The sequence below is a fragment of the Oryctolagus cuniculus genome, chromosome 3 (genome assembly GCF_051225735.1).
Source record: "Oryctolagus cuniculus isolate XC-2025 breed Fujian yellow rabbit chromosome 3, ASM5122573v1, whole genome shotgun sequence".
NCBI classification, from domain to species: domain Eukaryota; kingdom Metazoa; phylum Chordata; class Mammalia; order Lagomorpha; family Leporidae; genus Oryctolagus; species Oryctolagus cuniculus.
In genome coordinates, this window is record NC_142869.1 from 122,211,188 (window position 1) to 122,232,696 (window position 21,509).

The 21,509-nt window shown below is 48.4% G+C and overlaps 1 long non-coding RNA gene across 1 annotated transcript; it reads left to right on the plus strand.

Moving 5' to 3' along the window:
- The first annotated feature begins 1,481 nt into the window (after positions 1–1,481).
- On the plus strand, positions 1,482–4,241 carry LOC127491632 (uncharacterized). The gene is made up of 2 exons (XR_011387346.2): positions 1,482–1,693; positions 2,099–4,241. It is a non-coding gene; the product is annotated as an uncharacterized LOC127491632 (long non-coding RNA).
- Positions 4,242–21,509: the final 17,268 nt, after the last annotated feature.

Genomic DNA, 21,509 nt, shown 5'->3' on the forward strand with positions numbered 1-21,509 from the left:
CCCGTTTCACAGACCTTAATGGAGTTCTTGGCTCCTGGATTCAGCCTGGCCTAACCCCAACTGTTACAGGCATTTGAGGGAGTGAAACAGCAGATGGAATCAATCTCTGTCTCTGTCCCTCTCTTCCTGTCTGCCTTTCAGATCAGTAACTAAATGAATATAAAAAGGAAAATAAAGCACAGACACCTTGCTGTCCACCTACCTCCTCCCGACTTCTGTCCCTAGGGACCCTGCAAAAAATTTTGCATAAGATGACTTCTCTGGGGGACTGCCTGGTTGCTCTGACCCCCCTCCATTTAGTTTAGGACAACCACAGCTGAAGAATGGCTGCCTTTTGCCTTGTGTTTACTGTTCTGGGATCTCTCTCTCTCTCTTCCTCTCTCTCTCTTTCTCAGCACAGCCCCTGAGATATTGTTATTAGTCCCAGTTTTCAGATAAAAAAACCTGAGATGTTAACTAGCTTACTCAAAACTATAGTGATGGTATGTCTCTCATCTCCATTTGAATGCAATTGTCCATGCATTCATCAGGTATTTGCTGGACACCTGCTACCTGCTGTCTGCCTCCAGACCCTCTCACACTGGTGAGAGGACCCAGGGCAGGGAGAGCCACAGGTGGGTGGGTAGAAACCAGACCCCTGGGAGGGGGCACCTTCTGCTTCTGTCCCACCACTAGATGGGGCTGTTAGCCTTGCTGTCCCAGGCCAGTGCCCACGGGCGTGAACCCGTTGGCCCTAACCAAACTAGGACAACATGCTAAAACAGCCAGGAAGCCCCAGCTGGGGTGCAGAGGGGACCAGAGCCTAATGGGATTGGAGACTCTGTCTCACGACCTGTGTTTTGATTTCTCAGAGGTTGCAGCCATGGAAGACTCTAGAAGATGGGTGGTCTAGGGAGACACAGGAGGATGGACCCTAAGCCCAGCTCCATTGGATGGAGATAATCATGGAATTGTGGGCTGAAATTTTAAGTGCTTTGGTTCCTCCACCCCCACCCACCCCCCGGAAAATTTAATTCTGAAAAATTCCAATTCTACAGAAAATTTGAAAAAAGTACAATGAACTTCCATTTTTGCTTCACCAAGAGCCAATATTTGTTAACATTCAGCATCGTGTGTGCATCTGTGTGCATGCATGTGAGTGCATGGGAACCACTGGAAAACCAGCTACAGACAGCATGCCACTTCCCCCTGAACCTTTTAACACACACCTCCTAAGCACAGGGACATTCTCCAACATAACCACCCTCTGTAGGTGTGATCTCAGTGATATCACTCTTTAAGAGAAGAATGGAAGGGAAAAATGTGCTGGGCTTGAGAACCTGAGAAACCTCCAGTGAGGCTTGCTTGCCAAGAGTGAGAGCACGCGGAAGCCAGCTTATTGGGTCATCCCTGCTCCACGAGCTTGGAGAGCCACGTCAGGCACACCCTGTGCTCACATCAGGACTTCATCATCCCTGATATGTGTCTCGGGTGAGTCATCTGGCTGCAGAAGATCGAATTCCTCCCAGGGAACGGTGACGAAGGCAGGAGTTTGTCTTTTGCTTTTTCATCTGCTTGCTCCTCTGTCAGGTTTTGAAGGAGCACGATCATTCAGAAGTCTAATGGTTTCCTGGCAGGAGTCACTGCAGACCGTGTGGTTACATCTTGCTCTTTGGTAGAGAAATGAGGAGTAAACTTCTATCCTTGTGAACGTGTGAGTAGTTAATGGATGGTGACGTCAGATCCCTTTGCAGGGACGGCACGTTGGGCAGGTGCCTACTCTATGTCCAGAGTGTGTGAGGCTGTGAAAAAATGGAATTAAGAAATAAATTTATGCCGATGCAAAACATTCAAACCCACACACAGTTTCATAGAACAGATTTCCCTGAACTTTTTGAAAGTGTGCATTGTGGATGGGGAGGGCCAGTTCTCTCCATTCCTCCAACAGCAGCCATGCTTCATTGATGAAGGAGTATTGCCTACAGATGGAAACTTACCATGGGCCTTCCTTAAACTGTCATCTTCTTGGGTGATTTTTTAAAAAATTGCTGCTCGAATCTTCTATTTTGTGTCAGTCTTTGTTGACTCATCTTTTCACTGCTTTCTTTCCATGTTTCAGAAAGAAAAATGAGTTTCCGTGCCAGTGGTAGGAATTACAACGTTCAGTTTAGAATCTGCAGTGCCATCTCTTACGTCGTAACCAAGACGATGGGACCAACTTTCGGCAGTGACAGATGACTCATGCTTGAAGCACCAGACTCCACAGCTCAGAACCCTCGCTGCTGTCTTCCACAAGCCAGACGCAGCACAAGCACGCTGCGTGTGGTCAACACCTTTTAGGTCACCTGCCCAGCTGGTCTTTGAATGTGGGAATGAAGCCATGACGTCACCCAGGCTCTAGGGCTTCTGTCTCATGATGAGGGGAACTGGGATCCAGATGCTACTCAGGCCATCCTGTCAGCTGCCATGGCAGATCTTGGTGGCCTTGGGCTGGCCACCTCTACCACAGACACATGGAGGCCACACACGTAGCTCTCCACAGAGGGGTGGTGACATCATATCTAGCTAGAACCCACTGGGGACTCCATGCTGTCCTCACCATCAATTCTTTTTTTTTTTTTTTTTAAGATTTATTTATTTACTTGAGAGGCAGAGTTACAGACAGAGAGGTCTTCCATCCACTGGTCCACTCTCCAAATGGCCACAATGGCCAGAGCTGGGCTGATCTGAAGCCAGGAGACAGAAGCTTCTTCCAGGTCTCCCATGTGGGTCCAGGGGCCCAAGCACTTGGGCCATCTTCCAGTGCCTTTCCAGGCCATTAGCAGGGAGCTGGATCTGAACTGGAGCAGCCAAGACTTGAACCTGCACCCATAAGGGATGCTAGCACCACAGGTGGATGCTTAACTCACTATGCCACAATGCCAGCCCCTTCATAATCAATTCTAACCTCCTGACCTACATAGTCTCCAACAGCATGCCATGTAGCCTATTTCTTCTGCCACTTCTCCTCAGATTCCCCAGAGTCCAGCACTGTCAGTCACTTGTCACTGGCACTTGCAGTCTTCTCAGCCAGGAATGACCTCAGCCTGCACCGCTGTCCCCTTCCCCTGGCCCACTCCTTTTCTGTCTTCAGGTTTGAATTTACGTGATGCTTCCTCAGGGATGCCTTCCACCGCCTGGAAGGATGGGGTACCTGCTGTTCCCACAGACCCCCAAAGTGACCCATCTACGTCTACCTCTGTAAACACTTGTCCTTATGCTGGAAAGTTAAAAAATTCCAGTTAGGGGGTGGGTGTGTGGCACAGTGGTGAAGACGCCACCTGGGAAGCCCACATCCCATACATGGTGCCTGGGTTTGAGTCCTGGCTCCATTCCAGATTCCAGCTTCTTGCTAATGCGGACCCTGGGAGGCAGCAGGCAATGGCTCAAGTAGTTGAGTCCCTGCCGCCAATGTGAGAGACCCCGATGGAGTTCTTGCCTCCTGGCTTTGGCCTGGCTTAGCCCCAGCTGTTGTGGGCATGTGAAGAATGAACCAACAGATGGATGATCTCTTGTGCTCTCTCTGCCTTTAAATAAATAAATAATAAATAAAATAAAAGGTACCCAATAAGCCTGGAAAATGGCCTAAATCTTTGGTTTCTTTTTAATTTTTTTAAAAAGATTTTATTTATTTATTTGAGAGGTAGAGTTACAGACAGTGAGAGGGAGAGACGGAGAGAAAGGTCTTCCGTCCGTTGGTTCACTCCCCAAATGGCTGCAATGGCTGGAGCTGTGCCGATCTGAAGCCAGGATCCAGGAGCTTCTTCTGGTCTCCCATACGGGTGCAGGGGCCCAAGAACTTGAGCCATTTTCCACTGCTTTCCCAGGCAATAGCAGAGGGCTGGATTGGAAGAGGAGAAGCCAGGACTAGCACCGGCACCCAAATGGGATGCTGGTGCCACAGGCAGCCACTGCGCCAGCCCCAATCTTTGGTTTCTTAAGACTTTCTGGAATATTCCCAGAGATAAAGTAGGAGGTCCAGGTGGCTGTCTTTTCTGTAATGGTCACACACCCGCCCCCACCATGACCAGGCAGCCCCTCAGGTGAGCGAAGGACACTTCCACATCAGGAGTCTCTCTCTGTGAAGGCAGCTTGTTGTTGTTTCCGGGACTATCTTGGCGATTTCCTCAGACCTGAACCCTACAAAGGCATAACCTGTGCTATGGAAAAATCCACCACAAAAGTAGACCAATTAAATGCTAAAGCATCGGCAAAGTCCAAAACGCCATTCATTTAAACCATGCACATTACTAAGGAGACAGTATCGTTAGCCCAGTTACCAAGAAACATTGTGTTGCCTGTTTATTCCAAATGCAGTGCACACAGCTCAGAGTCTGCTATGGAGAGAGAAAAGCTGTTCCTTGGAGCATGTAGCTGAATGTCACGCATTTGTGGGATTTTGGTTAAGTGTGACGAATGCATGTGGATGATGGCCAGGGTTCAGGCACTAGCAGCACCATACCAGATAGAAGCAAGCTGTTCATACTTAGTCCTTCAGCCAAGTCCTTTTGTTGGATTTCACTGATAGTCGTTTTACTCATGGTACTCAGGCGGTGCTATAATGCTTTGAGAAGGATGACGTTTCTCAATGCTTCTGCATGTTTACATGCAAGACTTGAGACACAACAGAAACACAGCCTCCACATCTCTCAGCAAATCCATCAAACCTTGCACCCATTCTCCTGCGTGCCAGGACTGGCCACCTTCCCAGCCAGAGGCCAGGGTTGGTGCCAACATTTTTTGAAGTGCACAACACAGACCCCTGCCCCAACTCTGCCCATCACACACACAAAAAATGGATTTTCTTGTCTCTAAGTAATAAGGGTGTGCTCTGACAAATAAGGTTAAGTAACAATAATTATAAGCTCCAGGTTTTTTTTTTAAGATTTATTTTATTTAAAAGGCAGAGTTTCAGAAAGAGACAGGGAAAGACAGAAAGAGAAAGAGGTCTTCCATCTGCCAGTTCACTCCCCAAATGGCCACAATGGTCAGGCCTAGGCCAGGCTGAAGCCAGGAGCCTGGAGCTCCACCTGGGTCTCCCATATGAGTGGAAGGGCCCCAAGTACTTGGGCCACATTCTGCTGCCTTCCTAGGTGATTTAGCAGGGGACTGGATTGGAAGTGGAGAAGCTGGGACTTGAACTGGCACTCTGATTTGGGACGCTGGTGTTCCAAATGATGGCTTAACTTGATGCCCTAAGCCTCAATTTTTCATTCAATAAAATGAGACAATAACATCACCACATTCACAGGGTTGCTGTGAAGATAGGGGATTGGACACAGGAGTGCCATGCAGTGTGTATCAGGCACTGAATAAATGTTACTAATGGTCAGCGGCCAGAACTAGGAAGAGTTCCCAATCTTGCCTTGAACAACATATTTTTCGATATGGGTCAAAATTGGCACTGTGATTCTGGAGATAAGAAAACACTTGAAAGTCATTTGATTTCACAGAGGGGGACCAGGATGGTCCCTTCCAGCACCAGCTACACCACATCTGTAACTCTGTTTGTTTAGTTATCTGCAGCAGGGGGACTTTGGCAAAAATGAAAATGCCCAAAGATCCATTTCACAGTTTCAACTCTCAGCAGAGAATGATGGAGAATGGAACAAATTCAATCTACCACCGCTATCAACAGGTAAAAAATTTGAAAAGCGATAAAAAATGTCCAGATCAGTAAACCCAACCTTGATCTGGTGATCCCAGAATGCTGGAAACAGGAAGGAAATATTTGGGTGGGCAGAAGAAGATGACACCACCCCTAGCATGCAGGAAACGGTGATCTATTTGGTGCCTTGTTTTGAAGGAACATTCTGCAATATTGAAAAGTAATCAACATGCTCTATCAGTAGAATTCTTGCTTATGGTGTTGAGTCTAGTTATGAGGAAATAAATAAATCCAGGATGTGGAACTTCCTGTGAAATAACTGGCCTGGGTATGAAGGGATTTTCATGGAAAAAGAAGTTGAAAGATTAAATTAAAAAGATAGCCTTTGTTTCTCAGCACCAGTTCCATCAAGTTCAAGACACGCCTGTTAGTGAGGACAGCAGCCATCTAGTTCCTCTCTAAAGAAGTTAGCCAGGTCAATGCTGTGTCTCCTCCCTCTCTCCCTTCCTCCCTCTCTCTTGCATTCTCAACTGAAGAAACATGAGTATCCTTGAAAGATTTTGTAAAATTAGGAAACACAAAGGAGGGAGAAGGCACCACATCAGGGTTGTAAGGATGCCCAATGATTTCCCATTGAAGCTCTTACAAAATTGCCCTTGTTGGATGAGAGGAAGGAGCAGGAACATGGTCATGGTGGAGAAGGATTCTCTCCTGAAGATTTCCTGTTTTTTTTTTTTTTTTTTTTTTTGGCTAAAGCTTTGGCTTACTTTCTCTCAACACTCTTCCAATGAGTAGATGTCATTGTTCTTTGGCTTCTAGAAAGTCAACCAGCAAAAATGCCTTGAGCATCCCCAAAAACCACTCTCACCATGACCTTGCTCTTGACTGGTCTGCTTTTGCTGTGACCAAACCACTTCTGCCTCTTGGTAGTCAGTGCTTTGATTGTGCTTTGTCATTGGGATAGTATGGGTAAAGCCAGGCTTCATCTCCAGTTCCACTTCATCACAGATATGCTTCAGAATCCTACTCTCACTTGTTTAACCTGCCCATTGAAATCTCTGCTCTTGTCTGCAGCAGATGTGGTAGAAAGAGTTTTGGCAGCAAATGATGTTTGCTCCACTTTAATTTCGGTGAGAATTGTGTAGGCTGAACCAGCTGGGATGTCTGTGGTGGTGGTTACCGTCTGCTGTTAATCGTCACTCTTGTCAATCACAATACGGAGACACAGGGTAAGTTAACCTGTTGTTCTGATGGGGGTTCTTTTCAAACTGATGTCTTATCCTTGTTAGGACCTCAAACAAAACTCTGTTCGCGGAAGTCTTAGCAAGTTAAAAATAAGTTTATTTTGTTGCAAATTTTTGAAAGCCATGCATAGTTTTTTCATAATGCACATTTTCACGAACTTTTTGAAGATCCTGTACGTTTCCAAAAAAAAAAAAAAAATCAACACCATGAAAGAACAAATGGCAGAGGTTGTTCTCATTAAATAAGATTTGGTGGTGGCTGGGGAACACTATAAGACATTTTTGGGAAAATGAAGGACATTTTAAAGTGGGTGGTATATTATATATTATGGAATCACTGGGGTGATAGCAATAGTGATTTTTATTGAAAAACATCTTTATTTTTTGAAAGGGAAATTGACGTATTTAGGGATAAAGCATTAGGATGACAAACTTTCTCTGGTTCAGAAAACCTGTGCAGGTCAACATGGTGTGAGAGGAAGCTCCACAGTCAGGCAGCAGGCATCTGTCCAGGGTTTCCAGGCAGGGGAGTGTGACCCTGCGCCACGCCAGCACGTCAGCCTCTCTGCAGACTTGGACATTCTCAAAAGTCCAGGGTGTCACAGTGGTGACTGTAGAGGAGTAGGGAAACTTTTTTTTTTTTTTTTAACAAAATAATTTCCCATAAAAGGCAGAGTTTGAAACAATGCAAGCTCGGGCCGGCGCTGTGGTTCACTTGGTTAATCCTGTGCTTGCAGCGCCAGCATCCCATATGGTTCTAGTCCCGGTTGCTCCTCTTCCAGTCCAGCTCTCTGCTGTGGCCCGGGAGGGCAGTGGAGGATGGCCCAAGTGTTTGGGTCCTGCACCCGCAAGGGCGACCAGGAAGAAGCACCTGGCTCCTGGCTTCGGATTGGCGCAGCGCACTGGCCGTAGCGGCCATTAGGGGAATGAACCAACAGAAGGAAGACCTTTCTCTCTGCCTCTCTCTCTCACTGTCTGTAATTCTACCTGTCAAAAAACAAAAAACAAAACAAAACAAAAAAACAATGCAAGCTCAACAAAGGCAGTGAACAAGTCATTCACAAGTTGTGGAAGGTATGCAGACTCTCAGAAGATAAGGCAGGTCCCACACCCCTGACCCAGCTATGTCACAGTGAGTGGATGTGTGACTTCTCCACAACCTGGCAATCCCCTCCCTCCCTCCCTCCCTTCTTTTCTTCCTTCCTCTCTTTCTCTCTCCCCCTCCCTCCCTCTCTCTCTCTTAAATATTTGATTCATTTAGAAGGCAGAGTGATGGAGAGAAAGAGAGATCTTCCAGCCCCTGGTTCACTCCCCAGATGGCCCACAACAACCAGGGCTGGGCCAGGCTGAAGCCAAGAACCAGGAACTCCATCCTCATCTCCCATGTGGGTGGCAGGAGCCCAAATACTCGGGCCGTCCTCGGCCGCCTTCCCACACACATTAGCAGGGAGCTGTGCTGGAAGTGGAGCAGCTGGGACTGAAGCTGGAGCTCTGATATGGGATGCTGGCATTGCAAGCAGTGGCTTCATGCACGGCACCACAGACATCAGCCCCGGCAACTCCATTTCTGAGTATACAGTATACAGGAAGCTGTGTGGAGCTCATGTGCTCACACTGTGTCTTTCTATACAAGGGACTTGAGCTTCAGAAAAATTTTTGTATACACTGGGGTCCTGGAAACAGTTCCCTGTGGCTACAAGGCAGAGTTTACACAGAGAGAAGGAGAGAGAGAGAGAGAGAGAGAGAGAGAGAGAAAGAGAGAGAAAGAGATCTTGGACCTGCTGGTTCAGTCCCCAAATGGCTATAATGGCCCAGGCTGAGCTAGGTTGAAGCCAGGAGCCAGGAGCTTCCTCCGGGTCTCCCATGTGTGTGGCAGGGGCCCAAGGATTTGGACCATCCTCCTCTGCTTTCCCAGGCCATTAACAAGGAGCTGAATAGAAAGTGGAGCAGCTGGTGCCCATATGGGATGCTGGCGCTGCATCTTGACTATATATATTAAAGCAGGGTTTTTGAGATCCAGGATTTGACTTGATGGAGGAGGGCAGAGGGGAAAGGACAAGGCAAGGCAGGGCCTTGGCAGGACCAGGGGCAGGGACTGATGAAATGGGACCAGGCCTTGCCAAGAGGGCCTGGCTGGGCTCATCTGTCATCCTCTGCGGGCCCCATGGCAGGGCCTTCTCATAGTATCTTGCAATGATCCAAAAAGGAAGTGAGATGCTTGTGGCTAAACCAGGTTCAAGGGGGATTTAAAATAAGTCCTCGGGCAATACCGTTCTCCTTGAGAGATTTGCTCTGAGCATCATTGGTTTGTTCCTTCTTTGCTTCTTTCATTGTCTGTTATGGCAGTCGTTGGGAGTCCAGGGGCCCTGGCAAAGCTGCCTTTGCCTGGCACAGACTCTCCAGGCCCTGCACCATGAGAGCCTCATGTCCAGCCGATGACCCTCTGTGGCCCAGAGCCCATGTTGGGGTGCCTCAGGTAGCCAGGGTCCTGTTTCCATGGAGATGGCCGAAAATGCCAAGGAACATCCCCCTGGGAGTCAAAGCAGACCTCAGTGGAGATGGGAAGGGGGCCAATGTGCTTGGCCCCAAGCCTTGTTCATATCCTGATGTCGCAGACCATGGTCAAGTTCATATGCCCCACCCGCCTGGCAACATGACCGGGCTCCCGGAATGGAGGCTGAAGAGAGGGCCTGGGACTCTGTCCCACCAGGTCCACTTGGCCAGCTGCCTTGAAGCATAAGGAAGGGACCAACGTCACGCCCCTCACCCACTGGAAGATCACAGGTTGTGGGTTCCCAGGGGAGAAGCTATAGGCTGTCCACACAGGCTGACGCCCCTTCCACTCTTGGCTGAGATTCTTCCTTCTGTGGCTTCTGAGGCCTCCCGCCCTGCCCACACGGCCACAGGGCAGACCTGACTCCTAACCTCTCTGCCCTGTGGGTTGTCTGGCCCAAGTGTGCGTGGGGGCCCCCTGGAGGGCTCGACTACTTGTTACACCTTCTGTAGTTGAACTCCAGCAAGCAAGGAAGAAGTAGGAGGAGGCTTCAGTCTTCACGGTTCACAAATAAAGCCCTCTGACCCCGACCTCCCACAGAGACTAGGATTTCCAGGTTGTTCTTGGGTGCAGTGAAGTGTTGGATGGCCCCACTGCCATTTGGTGTGAGGTTCTTAGGGCTATGAGATGCAAGTTGAAGCTAGCTCCAAGGGCTACCCATTCAATGTGGGGATGTCATGGGGCCACAGGGGATGAAGCTCTGGTCCAGCTCCTTGAGCAGCGCAGCTTTGTGGATAGCAAGTCTGCGGGTTGCCTGGGGCTTGGCTGATGGGCCTGAGCTGCAGGTTGGGGGGAGCTGTGGATTTCAGCTGGGTTCCTCTGGTGTCAGTAGGGCTCTGGGGCAGCTGTGTGGTTTCTGGCTGGCTGGCTCTTGCAGCTGGGGCTGGGTGAGGGTGGGCTGACCTGAGTCAGGCTAGGTGACTGCTGCTCTCAGCTGGGCTTGCCTGTGTGGCTTGGGGCCAGCTGGAGTTTGGCTGGTCTAGACGGGGTGTGGCCGATGCTCAGATCTGCCTTGTGTCTCCTCTGCCCCCTGCAAGAGCAGAAAGACCCAGTCCCGGCTCCCCACGGCAATGGGAGAGCCACAGGGAAGTCGCTGGGGGAGCATTTCACCAATATGCACTTCTGTAGGCTCCCTTGGCCGCTGCAGGGAGACTGTGTCGAGGGGCCAGGGTGGGGCTGGGAAGGGGTCAGTTGGTGGATGGTGCTAGTGAAGCTTCCAAGAGAAATGGCACTGGCTTTGACTATGCGCTTGGCTGTGGACCAGGCTGGGTACTCCTGAGAACTGGCCTCACACCCTCATAAGGAGTGTGGTGTGGATTTACAAAAGACACAGCTGTCTCAGGATGACCAAGCAAGGGCTTGGGGAGATGCCGTCTCAGGGCCAGTGGGAGGATGGGGGAAGCTGAGCACAGAGCAGCTAGAGGTCTTCTTGCACATTAAAGAGCCGGGGGAGGGGGCTGGTGCTGTGGCATAGCAGGTAAAGCTGCTGCTTGCCGTGCTGGCATTCCTTGTGGGCGCCAGTTTGAATCCGGGCTGCTCCACTTCTGATTCAGCTCTCGTCTATGGCCTGGGAAAGCAGTAGAAGATAGCCTGAGACCTTGGGCCCCTTCACCCACGTGGGAGACCTGGAAGAAGCTCCTGGCTCCTGGCTTCGGATCAGCCCAGCTCTGGTCATTGCGGCCATTTGGGGAGTGAACCAGCAAATGGAAGACCTCTCTCTCTTTGCCTCTGCCTCTGCTTCTCTGTAACTCTGGCTTTTAAATAAATAAGAGGCCTAGTGGTCCACACTGGAGGACTAAGCGCTCATCACTGCCCTGTTTATAGGAATCATGGAGTGGAGGTTTGGAGCCAGACTATCCTGGTGGAGAAGCCTGGGGAGAGAGAGCGGGGCTGAGGCTCTGCTGTCCTGAGCCCTGAGCTGCAGCTGGACTGCCCACAAGGGCTTGAACAGCACCTGGCTCCCTGAATCCCAGAGTCTTGTGTTAATGGCTAATGGGTTCCTGTTAGCGGTGACTGGATAAAGGGTGGCGCTTTGATCTGATGATGGCGCCTGGGAGGTGGGCCCTGTGGGAGCTCTTTAGGTCACTGGGAGCGAGCGCTCAGAAGGTAATTCTCACAAGGGGCTTGGCTCTCTGGGCTGAGTCAAGCCATCTTCCAGCTCTGCTTCTGCCTCCCCGTGGGATCACTGCTCTACCATCCTCAGGCCTCCTTGGATGCCAGAACCTTGGACTGTGAACCTCCAACACGGTGAGCCGAAATCAACCTTCTTCCTTCCTAAGAAGCGCTTCTCAGGTATTTCTTGGAGTAATGAAAAACTGACTAATGCGGCCTCCATGCAGCCACATGGAATCTAGCTTGAGTAGAAGCTTCTAGAACCTTAACCACCTGCTATAGTCTGCTATAGCCATCAGGGCCTTGGGTGGTAGGGAGCCCCTCTGTGTTGCTTCGTTATCCACCTATGCATCCCTATCTATTATTTTTATTTTTTTAAAGATTTATTTATTTATTTGAAAGTCAGAGTTACACAGAGAGAAAAGGCAGAGCAGAGAGAGAGAGAGAGAGAGAGAGAGAGAGAGAGAAAGAGAGAGAGGTCCTCCATCTACTGGTTCACTCTGCAATTGGCTGCAATGACTGGAGCTGCGCCAATCCAAGGCCAAGAGCCAGGAGTTTCTTCCAAGTCTTCTGTTTGAGTGCAGGGGCCTAACTACTTGGGCCATCTTCTACTGCTCTCCCAGGCCATAGTGGATCAGAAGTAGAGCAGCCGGGACTAGATGCTGGCACTGCAGGTGGAGACTTTACCTACTACACCACAGCACTGGCCCCCACATCCCTATCTATTGATCAATTCATCTACCCATCCATCCATCTCTATCTTTCCATCCATCCATCTGTTTCTATTGATCTGTCCATTCATGTCTATCTATCTATCCAGCCATCCTATTGGTTCGATAGATACAGATCTACAGGTACATCCACCTATACGTAACTATTTTTACTTACCTATCATCTATTATCTATCTTTCAATCCACCAATTGCCTGTCTATCATCTTTGTGTCTCTACTTCTTTTACCAGTTCTATAGATAGAAAGAGACAGATCATCAGATCTGTGTCTGTCTACCTATTTATATCTGCTGCTAAATGAATCCTAATCATCTACTGAGATTTACTATGAGGAGCTGGCTCACGGCATCGCGGAGGAGAAGTTGTATGATCCACTCCCTGCAAGCCAGAAAACCAGGAAAGCTGGTGTGTAATTCAGGCTGAGTTCAAAGGCATAAGAACTGGGGAACCAGTGGTGTGAATCCTGCTGTGAGGATGGGAGAGGATGCAGTGAGAAGTCCCAGCTCACACAGTGGGGCCTTTTGTTCTATCTGAGCCCCTCGCAGATTGGACAATGCCACCCACACTGGAGAGGGCCATCCACTGCACTGGGTCCATCCGCTCGATTGGCAGTCTCATCCAGAACCACCCTCACAGACCGCCTCCATGTTTAGTCTGGGCACCTGCAGTCCAGGCAAATGGACACACACACGGAACCCAGCTAATCATAGCCTCACCCTGGCCTTGAGCTCCTTGGCTACATCCAGTTCCAGTTTCAATGTGCAGCCCTTGGTGTCATGCTTGGCATAAGGTGGGCACCCACCCGGCAGCTGTGAAGGGAATGAGTGCACTCACGGTGCTGTTGGGCATCTGTGAGGGTGTAGCCGGAAGTTTAATCTCTAGCCTAGCAGAGTTAGGTCCACACTGGAGCTGTAGGTCTGAGCATCTTGGGTCTCAGGATTCCTTTCTCTCTCTCACTCTCTCTCTCTCTTTTTTTTAAAAGATTTATTTATTTATTTGCAAGTCAGAGTTACACAGAGAGAGGAGAGGCAGATAGAGAGGTCTTCCATCCGATGGTTCACTTCCCAATTGGCTGCAACGGCCAGAGCGGCGCTGATCCGAAGCCAGGAGCCAGGAGCCAGGAGCCAGGAGCCAGGAGCCAGGAGCCAGGAGCCAGGAGCTTCTTCCAGGTCTCCCACATGGGTGCAGGGGCCCAAGGACTTGGGCCATCTTCTACTGCTTCCCCAGGCCACAGCAGAGAGCTGGATTGGAAGTGAAGCAGCTGGGTCTCGAACCAGTGCCCATATGGGCTGCCAGCACTTCAGGCCAGGGCGTTAGCCCACTGTGCCACAGTGCCGGCCCCAAGGATTCCTTTCTCATCTAAAATCTCTGAGGACATCAGAGAGTTTTTGTGCAAGAGAGTTACATCTGTCTTTCCCTGTTTGAAACCAAGAAAGTTTTGATGTTTATTTATTGCTTCCTCGAAAAAATAAAATCATTGCATGCAAACGTAAATTAAATATTTTAGTGGAAAATCACTCCAGGCTTCACAAGTAAATTTTTTTTTTTTTGACAGGCAGAGTGGACAGTGAGAGAGAGAGACAGAGAGAAAGGTCTTCCTTTACTGTTGGTTCACCCTCCAATGGCCGCCGTGGCCGGCGCGCTGCAGCTGGTGCACTGCTCGGATCCAAAGGCAGGAGCCAGGTGCTTCTCCTGGTTTCCCATGGGGTGCAGGGCCCAAGCACTTGGGCCATCCTCCACTGCACTCCCTGGCCACAGCAGAGAGCTGGCTTGGAAGAGGGGCAACCGGGACAGAATCCGGCGCCCGACCAGGACTAGAACCCGGTGTGCCGGCGCCGCAAGGTGGAGGATTATCCTAGTGAGCCACGGCGCCACCCCACAAATAAATTTTGTGACAAGAGTAGTCTTGTTTTATATTTCTGTAAGTTTCCTTAATATCTGTGCACTGGGGGACAGCTGACGTCTCTGCCATGGCATTCAGAAGGTTGTGATATGTTGCTTTTGTTTTAATGATTTAAAAAAATCACTCTAGAGACACAGAGAGAGAACTATGGGATCCCAAGTGATTGTGGGATGGGCAACCCAGCAGAAATTCTGTATCTGCTATGCCAGTTTAGGCAATAGGGCTTGGAAACAGGCATTTGCCATGGAGAAGTCAATCCCAAGAGCTTGGGGATCTAGAACAAGCTCCTGGCTCCTGGCTCTGGATCGGCGCTGGCCGTGGCGGCCATCTGGGGAGTGAACCAGCAGATGGAAGACCTCTCTCTTGTCTCTACCTCTCTCTGTAACCCTGTCTTTCAAATAAATAAAATAAATCTTTAAAAAAAATCCAAAATCCCGCCCCAGGGAGCCACCTGGCATGAACTAGCTGCAAGTCTGTTCGGCTGAGAGCAGAAAGACAGCCTAGCCACAAGGGACCAAGTCCATGGGCATCTCTTGCCCTGCCCTGGCTTCAGCTGAAACAATCACGATGGGACATCCTGACCTTGAAATGTAGGCTCCAGGGGCTACACGGCTGGGAAGCTTCCCTGGCCCTCCTGCAGAATGCACTGGGAAGGGCAGGGGGAGTGGTGGCTGTCAGGGGTCTTAGAGGAGACTGGGGGCTCAGGTGCTGCTGGAATCACAGGGTGATTACCTTTTCCTTTCCTTCTAAAATGTTCTTAAAGAGTGTATACTAATTAAAATTTTTTTAAATTATTTATTTGCAAGGTAGAATTATAGAAAAAAGGGAGGGACAGAGATCCTTCATCTGTTGGTTCATTCCCCAGATGGTCACAGTGGCCAGGTATGGGTCAGGCCAAAGCCAAAAGTCAGGAGCCAGGAGCTTCTTCCAGGTTTCCCACATAGGTGGCAGGGGCCCAAGTGCTTGGGCCACCTTTCACTCAGCAGCATCAGCAGGGAGCTGGATCAGAATTGGAGTAGCTGGACATGAACTAGCATCCATAAGGGATGCTGGCATCACAGGTGGTGGCTTTACCTGCTATGCCAACAACACTGCCCTCCACCACCTCATTTTTTTTTATTCTAGAGACAGAGAGAGCTTCCGTCTCTTTGTTCATTCCCCAAATATCCACAGTGGCTGACACTGGGGCTGGGTGTGGTGTGGCCGAAGCCAGGAGCTGAGAGCTCAATCCAGGTTTCCCAGGAATCCAAATACTTGAGCCATCACTGCTGACTCCCAGGGTGCATGAGTAGGAAGCTGGTTTTGAGAGTTGGAGCCAGAACCACTAGACCAAATGCTTGCCCCATTGTATATTCATTTAACAACAGAAAAGATGACAATGAAAGCATCTTTTGCATCAAGATCACGATGGAGAATGTCTCCATGTATTAGTGACCTGTTGCTGGGTGACAAATGAAGCCAAGACTTAGCAGCTGGACGCGACACACCTGTCTTGTCTTAGTGTCTGTGGCCAGGAGTCGTGGCATCACTGAGTCCCCGCTGAGGGACCCCAGAGTCCACCCCCCCCCCTTAAGCTGCATGATTAGCGGATATTACACACTGGGCTTCTAACTTACATTTATGCAAAGTCCTTCTCACCTGTTGGCTTGTCTCGTTGCTCTCTTCCCATCTTTTCTGCTTTGGGGTTTCAGATGGGATTTGCAGTTTTTCAGGCTGCCTGTGCTGGTCCCAGGCCCCTGAGCCTTCCCGCTACGGCCTAACCATGCTGGCATGAGGATGAGGAAGGGTTTCAGGAGGACAGGATTTATGGGTTTTGGCTCTTGTTTTTGTGTTTTTGGACAAAGGGTTCTGTGGAATTTCTTGGCTGGGGTGGAGGGACTGGTGCTTGTACTGTTGTTCAAACAAAAGAGTGAGAATGAAATAGGAACCCTTATTCTTTGGAAATACGAAGCCGAGAGGCTGGACATCTGTTGCCCTCACCTGGGAACTCATGGACGGCTGAGCTCACCCGGCTTCTCTCTCCAGAGACCGAGGTTTCCTCACCTCCACTTACAGGAGAAAAACCCCTGGGCGTGCCTCTGCATGGCCAGCGAGGCCCCCAGGGACCCCCAGCCCCCTGGCCATCTGCCACCCCTAGAGCTGGCTGGTCTGCCCCCCGCCCAAGGACTGCACCCTGTTGAGCAGGGCAGGGCAGGGCAGGGCAGGGCAAGCTCAAGAAAGAGCTTCTTTGTCCCAGTTGTCAGCTCCATTCGCTCGTCAGAGCCGCTTCCTGGAAAGCAGCCTGTTCCAGTCCCTCCAGGGGGACCTCCAGGGTCCCACCCTCTTAGCTGGGCAGTGATGGGCAGTGATGGGTCTGTGAGGCTGCTTTAAGGCAGGGCTCGAAGATGGAGCTGCAGGGGAGGATGGCCAGGTACCTGGAAACACAGGGATGGGCCATGCCAGCACTGGAAGATCCAGAGGAAGCTTCTGGACTCCAGGGGGCTTAGGTTTGTGTAGCAGAAACTTCTGGTGAGCCCACTTCCTCTAGCAGCTCCAGACTCCACGGTCTCCACTCATGATCACACAGCCTGCCGCAGCAGGTTCTTGTTCTGGACCATGAAGAAAAGCTCCAAGACTCTTGGTGATAAACTGCAGAGTAAAGGATGCAGCTGCCCCTGCCCTGTACTGCAGGGGTGGACTGGTTGGGGGGGGGGTGCAGACGGTGCAGTCAGGAGCCTGGATGCCACACTGGCCCTGTCCCAGAAGCCACAGGAGGGCGGGTCTGCTGACTCCCCCCCTGGCTTCTCAGCTCCCAGCTGGGACAGATGAGCTCACTGGCTCTGTGACTTTGGCAGAGACACTCAGTGAGTGGTGCCCAAGTCACGTGACCTGTGTCGAGGAGACAGCTTGCCTGGCTTCTTCTTGCCCAAAACGGGAGGCAAAGCTGGGATCCCCCAAAGTGAGGCAGGACCCCCCCCCGCCCCACCCCCTGCCCAGGCAGCTGGGAAGAGAGCACCGTCGGCCGGGTGACCTCCAGGTATCAAGGGTCCTTCACAATGGCCAACTCACTGTGGTGTTCAGCTGAGATTGACCAACACGTGTTTGAAAACGCTGGCAAGAGAACTCTATGCAGTTGTCCTTTGGCACCTGTGAGGGATTGGGTCCAGGACCCCTCGAGGACACCAGATCTGAGGACATGTGGGACCCTCTTACAAAACGGGGCAGTACTTGCATATAACCTACAAAGGCCTTCCAGTGTATGCTACTTATAACTCCTAAGACAATCACTGCTACGCTACTTATAACTCGTAAGACAACTTTAAGTGCTATGAAAATAATGGACACACTGCATTATTTAGGGAATAATGACATGGAGAACAGTCTAACCATTTGGTCTAGGTGCAGTTGTTCTCTGAATATTTTCAGTTCATGGTTAGTGGAATCTGCAGGTGCAGAGCCTGTGGGTTTGTAGCTGACTGTGCATATATGAGCATGCACACTCATGTATGAGTATGTACAAACACGTATGAGCATATGCACACAAGCAGGTACAGATAAGAGCACACATGCATATATGAACATGCACACACATGACCATACACATGAGCACACACACGAGCATACACACATGCATGAGTATGCACACAGTATGATTATGCAAACACATAAACACATGAGCAATCACACGTGAGCATGAACATATATATGAGCACACACATGAGCACATGCACACATGCATGAACACAAACATACAAGCATATTTACACGTGTGTGAGTATGTACACCTATGAACATGCTCACACCTGAGTATACACATATGAGCCTGTACACAGATATGAGTATGCACACATGTGACATGCACACACATGCGAGTATGCACACACATATGAGTATGAACACACATGTATATGCACGTATCAGGGGACTTCATAAAGCTCATAGAAAATGAAACCAAAAGGCAAGTAGTTTATTTTGTTGCAAAAAGTTTTGAAATCCATGCATACAAGGCTCTTCAAAAAGTTTAAGAAAGGGCCAGTGCTGTGACATAGCAGATAAAGTTTCTGTCTGCAAAGCTGGTACCCAAAATGGGCTCCGATTTGTGTCCTGACTGCTCTACTTCTGATCCAGCTCCCTGTTAATGGCTAAAGGAAAAGTAGCAGAAGATGGACCAAGTGCTCGGGCCACTGCCACTCTCGTGGAAGACCTGGATGAAGCTCCTGGCTCCTGGGCTTTGGCCTGGCCCAGCCCTGGCCATTGAGGCCACCTGGGGAGTGAATTAGCAGATGGAAGATATCTTTCTCTCCTTCTCTCTCTTTAACTCTGACTTTCTTTCTTTTTTTTTATATTTATTTGACAGATAGAGTTAGAGAGAGAGAGAGAGAAAGAGAGACAGAGAGAAAGGTCTTCCTTCTGTTGGTTCACCCCCTAAATGGCCGCTATGGATGGAGCTACGCCGATCCGAAGCCAGGAGCCAGGTGCTTCCTCCTGGTCTCCCACACAAGTGCAGGCGCCCAAGCACTTGGGCCATCCTCCATTGCCTTCCCAGGCCCCAGCAGAGAGCTGGACTGGAAGAGGAGCAACCGGGACAGCATCTGGCGCCCCAACTGGGACTAGAACCTGGCGCCCATATGGGATGCCGGCACCACAAGCAGAGGATTAACCAAGTGAGCCTCAGCGCCGGCCCTAACTCTGACTTTCAAATAAATAAGTAAATCTTTAAAAAAAAAAAACTCATGGAAAATACATATTATGAAAAGACTATGCATAGATTTCAAAATTTTTTTTACCAAAATAAGCTTTTTGGTAAAAGTATTTTGTTTATTTGGAGGTAGAATGAAAGGGAGAGAGAGAGAGAGAGAGAGATGGCTACAATGGTTGGGGCTGGGCCAGGCTGAAGCCAGAATCCAGGAACTCCATCCAAATCTCCCATGTGAGTTCAGGGGCTCAATTACTTGGGTGATCTTCCACTGCTTTCCCAAGCACATTAGCAGGGAGCTGGATCCAATGCTGAGCAGCAGGGATTTGAACTTGTGCTCTGAGATGCTGGTACTGTGCCACCACACTAGCCCCACGAAAACCTATTTTTTAGTTTCATTTTCCATGAACTTTCTGAAGTACCTTCCTGTATGTAAAAATAAAGATGTAATATATGTGAAAATAACACCATAAAGAAGAAGGAAGGGAAGAGAGGCATATAGGAACAAAGATTTGTAAACTGTTGAAACTAAGTTGATATTAATCTGATTTTAGAAATTGATACAAATTGGGGTTGGCACTGTGGCACAGCGTGTTAAACTTCTACCTGCAGTGCTGGCATCCCATATTGCCACTGGCTTGAGTCTCAGCTGCTTCACTTCTTGTCTAGCTACCTGTTAATGCTCCTGGGAGGGCAGCAAAAGATGGCCCAAGTGCTTGGGCACCTGCACCCACGTGGGAGACTCAGAAGAAGCTGTTGGCTCTTGGCTTTGCCCTGGCCCAGCCCTGGCCATTGTGGTCATTTGGGGAGTCAACCAGTGGATGGACAATCTCTCTCTCTCTTGCCTTTCAAATAAATAAAATAAAATATTAAAAAAGAAATTGGTACAAATTAAGATGATAATTGTAATCACCAGAGTAACCACTCAGATAAAAACCTAGCAAAACAAGCATTGAGAAAATAAAAACATTACACACTAGAACTATCTATTTAAGTCAAAAGTCAAATGAAGATAGCAGTGGAGAAATAACAAAAAAAATACATAAAACTAAAAGCAAAATTGCAGACATCATTTCAAGCATGTTGAAGATAACATTAAATATAAATGGGTCAGATAAGCAAAACAAAAGGGAAAGCTTGTCAGACTGGATTAAAAACAACTCAAACACGAGATTCAACTACATGCTACAATGAGACACTCATTGGACTCACATACAAATTCACTGATGGCAAAAAAATGTAAAAATATATGATGCAAATGGCATATAAGAGAGATGGAATGGTCATCCGAATATCAGAAAAGTAAACTTTAAAATAAAAAGTTACTAGTAATAAAAAAAAAGCTATTTAATAAGTGTCCACCCATTGGCAAGATGTAGCAATTATAAACATAGGCACCTACAGATTCTCTACATACATGAAGCAATAACTAAAGGAATAGAAGAAGAAATAGACAATTCACCAGTAATAGTTTGAGACATTGTATAGCATATTCAATAATGGGTAGAACAGCTAGGCAGAAGATCAAGAGATGGAAGACACATGCATCACTATGTCCAAGTTAGAACTGACAGACATCTGTAGGGTCCATTACATAATAGCAGTCCATTGTTCTCAAGTGCACATGGAACATTTGGCAGAACAGATCAACATGGTAGGCCATAAAACAACATTTAGAAACATTGAGATAATGTAAACCATATTCTCTCACCAAAATAAGATAAAGCTGTACACTAATAACAGAAATAAAGTTGGGAAATGCATAACTATGTGAAAGTTAACAACACACTCCTAAACACACAATGGCTCAAAGAAGAGGTCACAAGGGACCTTAGAAAATACTTTGAGACAGCATACCAAAACTTACGGAATGCAGCTAAAACAGTGCTTAAGGAGGCATTTAAAGCTGTAAACATCTGTGTTAAAGAAAAAAGAGCACTCTCAACCACAACTCTAATCTTCTACCTAAAACACTGGAAAAGAAGAGCAATGTTTGGCCCACAGTTAGAACACCGGCTGGGACACTTGCATCCCACGTCACAGTGCCTGGATTCGACTCCTGGCTCTGGTTTATGACACCATCTTCCTGACATGCAGACCCTGAGACGCAGCCGTGATGGCTCAAGCAATTGGGTTCCTGCCACCTTTGTGGGAGCCCCAGATTGAGTTTCCAGCTCCCAGCTTCAGCTGTGATCCAGCCCTGGCTACCATGAGCATTTTGGGAATGAACTTTCCAAAGGGAGCTCTCTGTCTATATTTCTCTTTCCCTGTTTATCTGCCTCTCAAATAAATAAATACATAAACAAAAATAGAAATAATTTTAAAAAGAAGAGCAAATCACACCAAAAACAAACAGAAGGAAGACAATAATAAATATTAGAATGATTAATAGGGAACAGAAATCTTTGAGAATATTAGAAAAATTGACAAATCTTAACAAGTTTGACCAGGAAAAATGAGAGAAAACTCAAACAGAATCATAAATGAAAGAGGGGATATTATTATGGCATTTACAGAAACAAAGGGAATTATAAATGAACATTGCAAGCAATTATGTCCAAATAAATTAGATGAGATGGAAAAATTTCTAGAAAGACACAAACTACCAAAATGGACTCAAATAGAACTAGAAAATCTGAATATACTTAAAACAAGTAAAGACAG